Source organism: Podarcis tiliguerta, assembly GCF_965153285.1.
Source record: "Podarcis tiliguerta genome assembly, chromosome: 17".
Lineage (NCBI taxonomy): Eukaryota > Metazoa > Chordata > Lepidosauria > Squamata > Lacertidae > Podarcis > Podarcis tiliguerta.
Window position 1 is genome coordinate 18,059,727 of NC_139550.1, and position 11,275 is coordinate 18,071,001.

The 11,275-nt window shown below is 46.5% G+C and overlaps 1 long non-coding RNA gene across 1 annotated transcript; it reads right to left on the reverse strand.

Annotated features, from left to right (window-relative positions):
- Window positions 1–312: 312 nt before the first annotated feature.
- LOC310667296 lies at window positions 313–2,744 on the reverse strand. Its single transcript, XR_014506255.1, has 3 exons — window positions 2,435–2,744; window positions 1,016–2,352; window positions 313–620 (listed from the first exon to the last, which is right to left on the reverse strand). It is a non-coding gene; the product is annotated as an uncharacterized lncRNA (long non-coding RNA).
- Between the last annotated feature and the right edge of the window lie 8,531 nt (window positions 2,745–11,275).

Genomic DNA, 11,275 nt, shown 5'->3' on the forward strand with positions numbered 1-11,275 from the left:
GGGGAGGGAAACATAAGGGTCAGACTGAGTCCAAAGGCCAGGTGGAACAGCTCTGTCTTGCAGGCCCTGTAGAAAGATGTCAAGTCCCACAGGGCCCTAGTCTCTTGTGACCGAGCGTTCCACCAAATTGGGGCCAGTACTGAAAAGGCCCTGGCCCTAGTTGAGACCAATCTAACCACCTTGCGACCTGGACAGCAAAAAAATTCTTCTCCTTCTCCGTATTATAGTTTTATATACTGCTTTTTATTTACAAAAGAGAAAGAGGTATAAATACAATGTAATATAAACATAATAAAAAACAACAATATCCAATAAAAATCAATAACCATCAGTAAAGTATTATTGCAGGAACCAAGTACATCAAGGATCTGGTACTGGTGTTAATGGAAAGCATGGGTGAATAACCCACAGTGGATGCCCTCCTCATCTCAATAGGGAGAGTATTCCACAAGACACTGGGCACAACAGAGAAAGCTAAGACTGCCAATATAACATGAAGATATTGCTTTGCCACCTGCTCTGTCAAATTCAAAGTTCTGGTGTGTTTGCCTTTAAAACTCTAAATGGCTTGATACCAGGTTTCCTGAAGAACCACCTCCTCCCATATAGACATACAGTATCTGGACACGGGTGGCAAGGGTGACACGGGTAAGAGGGACACGGGTGGCACTGTGGGTTAAAGCCTCAGCGCCTAGGGCTTGCCGATTGAAAGGTCGGCGGTTCGAATCCCTGCGGCGGGGTGTGCTCCCGTTGTTCGGTCCCAGCGCCTGCCAACCTAGCAGTTCGAAAGCACTCTCGGGTGCAAGTAGATAAATAGGGACCGCTTACTAGCGGGAAGGTAAACGGCATTTCCGTGTGCGGCTCTGGCTCGCCAGAGCAGCGATGTCACGCTGGCCACGTGACCCGGAAGTGTCTTCGGACAGCGCTGGCCCCTGGCCTCTTTGAGTGAGATGGGCGCACAACCCTAGAGTCTGTCAAGACTGGCCCGTACGGGCAGGGACACCTTTACCTTTACCTGGACCCTAAGCCCATATTCTGAGGCCCTTCTGTGCATTCCTCACAGTTGTCTGCTAGAGAAAGTTTTTCAGTGGTGGCACATCATCTGTAGAATGTCATATCCAGAAATAGCATCTTTTTGACATCAGGCAAAGACGTTTCTATTTTCCCATGCATTTTAATTTGCAAACCATTTGGTGATTTTTCAGGTCTTTGTACTGATCTTACGCTTTGTTGTTGGTGTTCTACTCTGCAGTTGGTATTATCCTGCTTTGGATATCATATTATGTCTTATTTCTACACTTTATGGTTGTAAACAGCCCAGGGAATTGCAGTCACTGCTCTGCAAACAAGCAGGCATACCCCCAAAATTCAGGCTACTGTGAATTTGCTTCACCGTGTTATGTCATTGATGATCAGGTTTTTTCCTTCATCTAAGCACCATCTGCCTCACAGTCCAAATGTTAAAGTGGTGTTGGTGCAGAGTGCATCTCTGAATGCAGGAACAACTTTTGCATTGCTAAGCTTCACAGAGTCACCTGTTCCACCTGGACTGTGACCCCTGAGTTCTTTCAGCAGAAACATCTTTGGATGCAGAAGTCTGCAACTGGAGCATGACAAATCTGTGGTCACCTTGGGAAAGCAGAACTGTTTTTAAAGTAGCCTTAATCTGGCCAAACCAGACATTCCTTTTAGGTATTTTGTGTCTGAATGATCTATGATAATGTTAATGGGCTTTGTCATTTATTTGGATTTGCCACTCTGCCAAGGGCAAGGCCTGTGGTTTGAAACAATCATGTTTGCATATACAGAATTTATCCTTTATATTCCTGCACTTTCTACTTATTTTTGTTTTGCAATTATAAATAATTAACATCCCTTTAATGATTTTTTTTTCAAATTGCTCTACCTTAAGGGCTGTATTTTTTATTTTTATTTTTTACTCCAGGCACACGTGTAACCTCCAGTAGAAAATTAAGAGTTATGGAGTTATGTACCAGAGGAAGCGGTGTTCTTTAAAAAAAAGGGGGGAACCTCTTAAAAATGCAAATCTATGCAACACCGATGCCAAAATAGCTGCTCCAGTAAGTGAAACTAATGTGCTGAACTTGCCAGTACAATAATCCAAAATATGGAATGGATCCCAAACAGCAAAGTTCTGAATTCTAACTTTTTTCAGTAGTAAACAGCGTGTTACCAAAACAGCTAACTTTCATTCCTTGAAGATGCTTTATGCAGGAGTTGAAAGGAACTGCCCTTAAATGCAAATTTCTAATTTTGTAATGAAAGTTATCTATTGACCGAACAAATTTAAGTAGACTTTCCCACAGCACTTTGACTACTCAAGTGTGGTTGCTTCTTCTGCTGACTGCACTGGGGGCGTTCAGCATGACTGGCTTAAATGCCCCCCCCCGGCCAGCCAGGCATGAAAGCAGACAATGTCTGGCCAACCAGCAAGGCACTGACCAGCAATAAAGGCCTCTGATTGGCCCGTTTGAACTTAAGGGAATTTAGGCTTCCAGAGGCTTTCCTCTGGCTCTATTCCAATATATAATATAGGGTTTATTCAGTCAACAAGCTTTTGTCGAACATCACCTTGATCTCAGAACAGTGTGAGATCCAGGCACTTACCCAGGGTCTGTGTTTCTTTTGGAAATGAGGCACAGAGGAGACTGTGGTGTCTTCATGTGATATGGCTTATTATTTACACATATAACCAACCTGAGCCTTTGATGGAGGGGTTCACAACATTATAAGAAGGTCTCTGATTGAAGTGTGGGAAAGATATAAAAATCTGTTGGAACAAAAAACTCCATATTGGTTGTCGCCGTTGGAGGCAATGAGTGTGAAGAAAGTCAATATGACAGGGGGATGGGTGACATATGAGAAGTTAATATGTAAAAGTGAAGGAAAATGGAAAATGAGACCATTTGAAGACGTTAAGGACTATGTGAATGACTGGCTGCATTTTTTTCAAATTAATGAGATGTTTAGAAAAGATTTGAATCAGAGGGATTTTGCTGATAAAGAATCAAAATTTCAGACAGAAATACTGAATAATGACTGTAAGATTTTAGCAAAAATGTATAAGATATTATTGGAATGGTGTACAAAAGATGAGGAGGTAAAATCAGTTATGATTGACTGGGCAAAAGATATAGGGTATAATATACAAATGGAGGATTGGGAAAGACTCTGAAAAGAAGGTTTAAGATTCACTGAATGTACAGTTATAAAAGAAAATGTTATGAAAATGATGTACCGATGGTATGTAACACCTGTGAAGTTAGCAAAAATGTATAAGACAAGTAACAAATGTTGGAAATGTAAAGAAAAAGAAGGTACCTTTTTTCATATGTGGTGGGAATGTAAGAAGGTAAAATGCTTCTGGGAGATGATTTATAATGAATTGAAGAAAATGTTGAAATATACATTTGTTAAGAAACCAGAAGCTTTCTTACTAGGCATTGCAGGTAATGAGATAAATAAGAAAGAAAAGAAGTTATTTTTATATGCAGTGACAGCAGCAAGAATACTGATGGCCCAAAAATGAAAACAGGAGGAGCTACCTACGATAGAAGAATGGAGAACCAAAATGATGGACTATGCAGAACTGGATAGAATGGCAGGAAGGATCCGGAATCGACGAGACCAAAGAATTACAGAAGATTGGGAAAAGTTTATCCAATATATGCAAAAACTGAGTGATAATCAAATTACGTTTGTAAGTTTTAAGGAAGCTCTGTGAGGGGAAATGGTTAAAATGGCAGAAATGTATTAAAAGTAATAAAGGGAAGGAATTGCAGACAAATTGAGGGAAGTCAAAAAGAGAAGTAAAATTTAATTAAGATGTATGGAGTGTATAAACTTGTTTTTTGTATCTGAAAACCAATAAAAATATAATATTAAAAAAAGAGAGAATACAGCTTCTGGCAGTTCAGCATCCAGTGAGAACAAACCAGTTCCTGTGCCTCTAGGGTAGGGTGAGATTGTATTTGTGTGTAAACAAAACTGTATATCCTAAAGACCCCATGGTTTCTGCTTCACTCTGAAGGAAACTCAAACCCTGGGTGAATGCCCAGAACTTCCAACCACTCAGAGATTGCTTTGGCCTGCTGCAATAAGCTAAAGAAAATGTTTTAAAATACTTTTATAAAAAAACCAGAAGCCTTTTTATTGGGTATAGTGGGTGAAGAGATACCAAGGGAAGATAAAAGACTGTTTATGTATGCAACAACTGTGGCAAGAATTCTCTCAGCCCCAAAATGGAGACAACAAGAAGTACCAATGAAAGAAGAGCAGCAGATGAAGATGATGGACTTTGCAGAACTGGCAAAGCTGTCAAGAAAAAACCCGAAACCAGCATGATCAAGTATTCCAAAAGAGTAAATATATACAATATCTGAAAGATTATTGTAAGGAATTAACATCACTAGCAGGGTTGTCTGAAGACTTGTAATGAGAATTTTTCTACCTTTCTGTATTTATTTAAATTTTGAGCTATTTTGTAATGAGTGTAATTAGAATTGGAAAACATATAAAATGCAATGATATATGAAGGTTAATTTTGAAAGCCATGAGGCGGGCGGGAAGGAAGTCAATAGGCTCTAAAGACCCAGGGAGGTGAAGTGGATAACGATGATGTGAACGTATATTATTAAATGGATAATAAATAAAAATTGTATACAAAACAAAACAAAACAGAGATTGGGGTGGCCTGCAACAAGTTGGTTGCACATCAACTCAAAATATGGCAGGCATCATGTCCTGTATTTCCCTCTTTCCCCAGGTCTTTTTCTTCCAGAGCAGGGACGAAGAAAGTAGGGCAGCTGCTGGTGATGGCAACATACCGTAAATAAAATATCGAGGGGGGGGTATCAGGTAATCAGCCCCCCTGCATAATCAATCACATGACAGGGCACACACACCATATGAATTACCGTGCCCATCAATTGGGGGAGGTGCAGTCCCCTCAAATATTTTTTTTTTGGGGGGGCGGGCGAAGACCCCTCACCGCTTTGGAGTCGCCTCCTGCGGCAGCAGCCGCAGGACCATCTGGCCTCCCGCCGGCTTCGCGGGACACCTGGCGGCCCCTCCTGTTGCTGCTGCTGTTGTCATGGCTCCTTCCCAGCAAGCAGCGCCCGCTCCGGCGGCGCCGAGATAGTTGCCTGGCCGGGAGCGGCTAGGAGAGCCGGGGCCGGGGGAGGAGAGCGCGGCCGGATTCACCGGCCGCGCGCGCGTTTCTCCGAGGGCGCAAAAGGAGCCGAAGGGGACCTCGCCCGGCAGAGGGAAAGCGGGTCTCTCTCGACACCCGCCTCTCCCCGGAGACGGACAAAAGACTGAACCTCAGCTGAACTTCGGGAGGGCGAGGGTCACCCTCGGCCCAGCCGGGCTCGGGGCGAGGCGGAGGGGCAGCTCGTTAGGCCGGAACGGCGGCGCAAGCTCCACGCGCGACCCGCACTCGACCACCGGCGCTGCTGCAACTGTAAGGCGCTGCGCAAACCCCTCCTTGGATCTCGCTCTTTCCTGTCTTTTGGGAACCTCCCCTCCCCTCTAAGGGAGCATCCCGGTTCGGTCGGGAGCGTTCGGGGGGGGGGGTGCTGCTGGCGGGGGTGGGGGGCGCCAGCCTCTCTGGGCCAGCCTCGTTTTTCCAGGGGGGTGGAGAGAAGGGGGGTCGTGCACGCCGCTGCGCCCGCGGAGGGCTCGGCCAGGCCTGGCCTGCGTGGGGCGGGGGGAGACCGGCTGGCGGAGCGAAGGCCGCCTGTTGCTTCTTGGGCAGGAGCTGCTGGCGCTGGCCCGGTTCCAGCAGCGGGACCTGCCGGGGGGGGGGGAGGAGGGGGCGGGTCTCGGTCCGGGTCTTCACTCGGCGGCTGGACGAGCAGGAGGGATGCGGCCAGCCGGTTCTGCTTCAGCCTCTGCCGCGGGTAGGAGGAGGAGGAGGGATGGGGAGGCCCACCAAAGCGCGCCTTCCCCGGCCTGGCCTGCTGGGCTCCGTCTCCCCCCTCCCTTTCCTCTGGCGAGGAGTTTCCTCCGGTCACGCTCCCTGCTCGCCTTCCCAGGCGTCTCTGGTTCCTACCCTCTGGTCTCCTCCCCCCCCCCCCCGTTCCCTTGATCGCCCTGAAACACTTGGGGTTGGTCGTGCTGCGCAGTTAGATGCAACATCTTTGCTTTTGGGGAGGGGGGGGCGGACCGGGGAGCGAGCATCCTCTCCCCTCCCGTTAGGCGAACTGAGGAGCTGCGAATGGGAAAGAACTTGCATTGTTGAGAAGGGTGTTTTTTTTTGGGGGGGGGGAGAGATGTGCTCCGTTTGCATGCGCGGTGGAGCGGGCTGGGGGGGCGAAGGATGCCAAGGAAGCATCATCATCCCCAGTTGAAGGAGGTCTGGCTAGCTTCGCTTTTTCGCCCTCCTCCGTGGAAACAGCTGAAGAGGACGAAAGGGAGGCGAGAACTCCGCCTTAACCTGGGCTGGGCGTTGTTTAACAAGGCTGATGTTGTGTTGGAAGTACGGCGGAAAGATGAATATAGCCCCTCTCTTTAGGTACACGTGAATAGGTAGAGCTAGGTTTCTAACCTGTTGTAATAGCTGGGAGCACAGAGATAAGGAGTTGATAATTTCTTCAGATACAGTTAGCCTGCAGTAGAAGAGTTTATTGGTCTGTAGGCAGGAGTAAAGTGAGCAAAACCGTACAGACATCCTGCACGTGCTAATAAATCCACTCCTTTTATCTCACAGTGAAAATGCCCGATAATCAGCTGATGATCATTGAGGGGAAATTAATAGCAACCCCTCTGTATTAAGGAATAACTGATGTGTCAAATGGTCCTGATCAAAACCAGTGTATGAGCATAGTCCTCACTGCTTATAATATTTGTATCATGATGTGCCCATTCTGCTGGAAACATGATTCGGCAATGCTTTCCCAAAGCAAGAAGGGGCCAGTCTATGCAAAACACTATTTCTGTGTTTTCAAAATAAATGCATGTCTGTAGTAAGCCCCAAAGTTCCAGTTCAGAGTTTAAGTGCAATTCAGTCCACTTAGCTCTCCGTTGCATTGCAACTATTGAGTTTTAGTGGTGCACTATCTATTTTAAATCATTAGCTTTCCTGAAAATCCCAACCACTGTAATCTCTGTGGTCCTGTGTAGAGATTACCAGACTGCAGTGTCAGACACTTCGCAGGCTTACTTATATAAATTGACGTATTTGGCTATCTCTACAAGTGTCGATTCAGAATGATTTACAGTATTGCATACAATGGGTGAATTCTGACCTCAACTAATTGTGCAGATCTGTATGTGTTTTTCTGTAATACAATTAGAATGAAGCTTCAAATGCTATGTGCTTTTTGTTTCTGATTGTGGCGGTTCTTAGTTTAGTTTTTCTAAAGGCTTTTATGGACTAGTGAATAACTATAGTACAGTATAAACACTGCATGGCAGTACAGAGACTTTCTCTCTAGTGCTTTTACATATAGGAGGACAAGTGTCTTGGCTTCTGTGTATCATGACCCTGTCTTCAAAGATGTCTTGTATTTACTTGATAATATAGCACCTATTTTAAAGAAAGGTTCACATGACATTTTGGAGAAGTGTGCTTGATTATTTATGGCAGTCTCCTCTCCAGTAAGCATTTCAGTCCACTCACTGAAATGAATGCCAGCATATTAATGGATCCTAGTGTGGTCTAGTAAGTTTTCTTTGCTTTGCCAATGACAAAACTACACTCTAAACCTAAATAGGAAAGGTGGTAGGCAGCCTTTTCAATAAACAAGTTAGGCTGTTGTAGTTGACTTGAAGTCATTTTGTATCTGGCTGTTTATCCTGCTTTGCTACAGTGACATGTTTTGTTACATTGCACAGATGGTGGGCATTGCAACCCATTGCAATTGACTTGTTGGGCCAGCAAACAGGTTTGAGCAAAGAGTTGTAAGAAGCCCAGATTATGGGTGTGTTCACATGTTATATTCAACACATGTGCAATCTCTGCACCTGGATACACAAGCAGTTTAGGGGGAACATTTGTACAGTATTCACATGCAGAGTTCAGTGACTGTACAGTATATGTACTCTGGTGCAGAATTGTTGTACTCTTGTAGTTATTCACATGTCATACCCAACTGATGTAGTCTCTAGTTTATACTGCCAAGAAAAGAAAATTGCTTCAGTGACATGATTTAAATACATTAAGTGAAACCATTCCCTTTTATTGGCAACAAGGCAAGGCATGCTGAGACTGTTATACCTCCCAAAGCTGTTTCCTACCAATATTAATTAATTAATTAATTTTTATTTAATTACATTTATATCCCACTTTTCCTCCAATGACTGCAAGGTAGGGCATACAATTCTCGCCCTCCTCATTTTATTTTCACAACAACCCTGTGAAGGAGAAATGGCTGAAAGACTGTAAGTGACCCAAGGTAACCCTTTGGGGTTCAAACTGGTCTCCCAGATCCTAGTCCAACACTCTTTTAAATATTAGACCACATTGACTGCCTTTACATTAAGTAGAAAAAGTTGTGGCAGAAAGGGGAACATAGTTTTATTATTTCCAATTTTTTTTCTGCAGTATCTTCTTTTATAACTAAAACACAAGCTTTTGAAATGAAAACACCAACTCCTGTAAGGACCATAATTATAGATATGAAAATATTGCAGATCAAAAGTTATATCTGTTATTCCCAAGAATATTCATGGTTTTCTTTGATGTAGGCCTTTTACAGCAAAATCCTATACATGTTTACATGCCTTACAGTTCAATGGGGTGTACAGTAAGCCCACAACGTATACACATTCACTTTGTGCATATTCAGGTTTAAGCGCTTGTCAATTAATAATAACAATAACAACAACAATAATAAGCAGATGGAAAGTGGGAGGGCATCGGGGGGGGGGGAGACTTTGGCAGCCCCACCCAGCATTGACCTCATTGTGTTTTGATTGAATGGGATTTTGGCTTTGGGCGCAATCCCCAGATTGTAACCCCTGTGTTGTGTAATGGTTAGTGTGTTGGACTAGGACCTGGGAGACCAGGGTTCAAATCCCCACTCAGGCATGAAACTCACCAGGTGACCTTGGGCCAGTCACCATCTCTTAGTCTATCCTACCTCAAAGGGTTGTTTTGAGTGGGACTGGAGATATATTGTCCAAAACCAGTTTGAAATCCATGTCGTGACATCAGTTCCACAATTTTAGCAATGGATCACAAATCATATGCTTTTGTGTGTGTGTGTGTGTGCGCGCGCGCGCACGCTATGCAAAAAATCACAACGTGCGGAAAACTGTGAAGCCAGCCCATGCTTCTACATAGTTCCATTCTTATTTCAGACACTGTGATATATCACTATATCACGATGCTATATCATGATGCTTAGCTGGTAATATATTGTGATGTTGAAAACCAGGTTTCGCCCAGCTGTAGCTGTGAGGAAGAAATGCGGAGGGGGAGAACCACTCCACCACCTTGAGATCCTTCTAAGATAAAGGTGCTCTATAAATGCAATAAATAAATTAAAATAAATTGTGGGTTTACAGTACCCCTACACAAATATGCATAACATCAGCCCTAAATGTACTGAATGAAAATATTTTGAGGAAGAGGCAGCATCATGGTGGCCTAACATCCTAAAAATACTGGAAGCAGCCTTTTGACCTACATAGACTGTTCTATGTAGTGGTGTAGTGGTTAAGAACGGTGGACTCGTAATCTGGTGAACCAGATTCGCTTCCCTGCCCCTCCACATGCAGCTGCTGGGTGACCTTGGGCTAGTCACACTTCTCTGAAGTCTCTCAGCCTCACTCACCTCGCAGAGTGTTAGTTGTGGGGGAGGAAGGGAAAGAAGATTATTAGCTGCTTTGAGACTCCTTAGGTAATGATAAAGCAGGATATCAAATCCAATCTCCTCCTCCTCCTCTTCTTCTTCTTCTTCTTCTTCTTCTTCTTCTTCTTCTTCTTCAGGCATAGTTAATGCTATGTATTCATTCATCCACTAAAACAGATTTCTAGCACTACCTGTTGATCAAATCTTGCCATGAGGCTCTCATAAGACCAAAACGTGAAAGATTCCTGGAAGTTGAAAGCAGCAGCAGAGCAAGCAGCCAGCTGCATAATTAGCAGGACAATTAATATCCCGTTAAAAAAATATACCTGGTGCTTCAAAGAAAACACTCTGGTCAGCCAGGCAAACTGGGGGCAGGGATGCCAACTTGAATAAAATATTATTTTAGGGGGAGGGGGCGCAGGTAAGCCCCAGCTGGCATAACAGATCCCATGACAGGGCGCGCACACAGAGCATCTGAATGGCTTTGCCCATTAACTTTTTGGGGGAAGGGGTCTGTCCCCCTCATTGGGGGTGGGAAGAAGGTAACCGGGCCCCTAGAAGATTGGGGAGGGGGTTTCAAAGTTGAGACACCGTAACCGAAAAGTGGTCCCGGTAGCTACCCAGCTAATGGCGAAATGGGGCGCGCGCGGGGGGGGGGGGGAGAGATAATGGAAAAACTTCTTAACACGTGTTGGAAAGGAGAGCTGGGCCGAATCCGACCCTCGCTTTCTCCCTCCCGCCGCTCCCGCGCTTCGTTCCTTCCAGAGCAGCCTCGGGGAAAGTAGGGCAACTGCCGCCGCAGGATTCAGGGTCCGGGGAGCCGGCGCGCCTTTCTCCGAGGGCGGAAAAGGAGCCGAGGGGGCCTTCCCGGCAGAGAGAAAGCGGGTCTCTTTCGGCACCCGCCCCTTCACGGAGACGGACAAAAGACGCTCCCCCTCCCCGCGACGCCCTCGGCTGAACTTTGGGAGGGTGAGGGTCACCCTCGGCCCAGCCGGGCTCGGGGCGAGGCGGAGGGGCAGCTCGTCAGGCCGGAGGGGCCGGCGCAAGCTCCTCGCGGGATCCGCACTCGACCACGGCGCTGCTGCAACTGTAAGGCGCTGCGCAAACCCCTCCTTGGATCTCGCTCTTTCCTGTCTTTTGGGAACACCCCCCCCCCAACGGAGCATCCCGGTTCGGTCGGCTGCGCTGCTGGCGGGGGTGGGTGGGGGGGCTCCAGCCTCTCTCTGCCAGCCTCGTTTTTCCAGGGGGGTGGAGAGAAGAGGAACGCGCGCGCCGCTGCGCCCGCGGAGGGCTCGGCCAGGCCTGGCCTGCGTGGGGCGGGGGGAGACCGGCTGGCGGAGCGAAGGCCGCCTGTTGCTTCTTGGGTAGGAGCTGCTGGCGCTGGCCCGGTTCCAGCAGCGGGACCTGCCGGGGGGGGGAGGGGAGGGGGCGGGTCTCGGTCCGGGTCTTCACTCGGC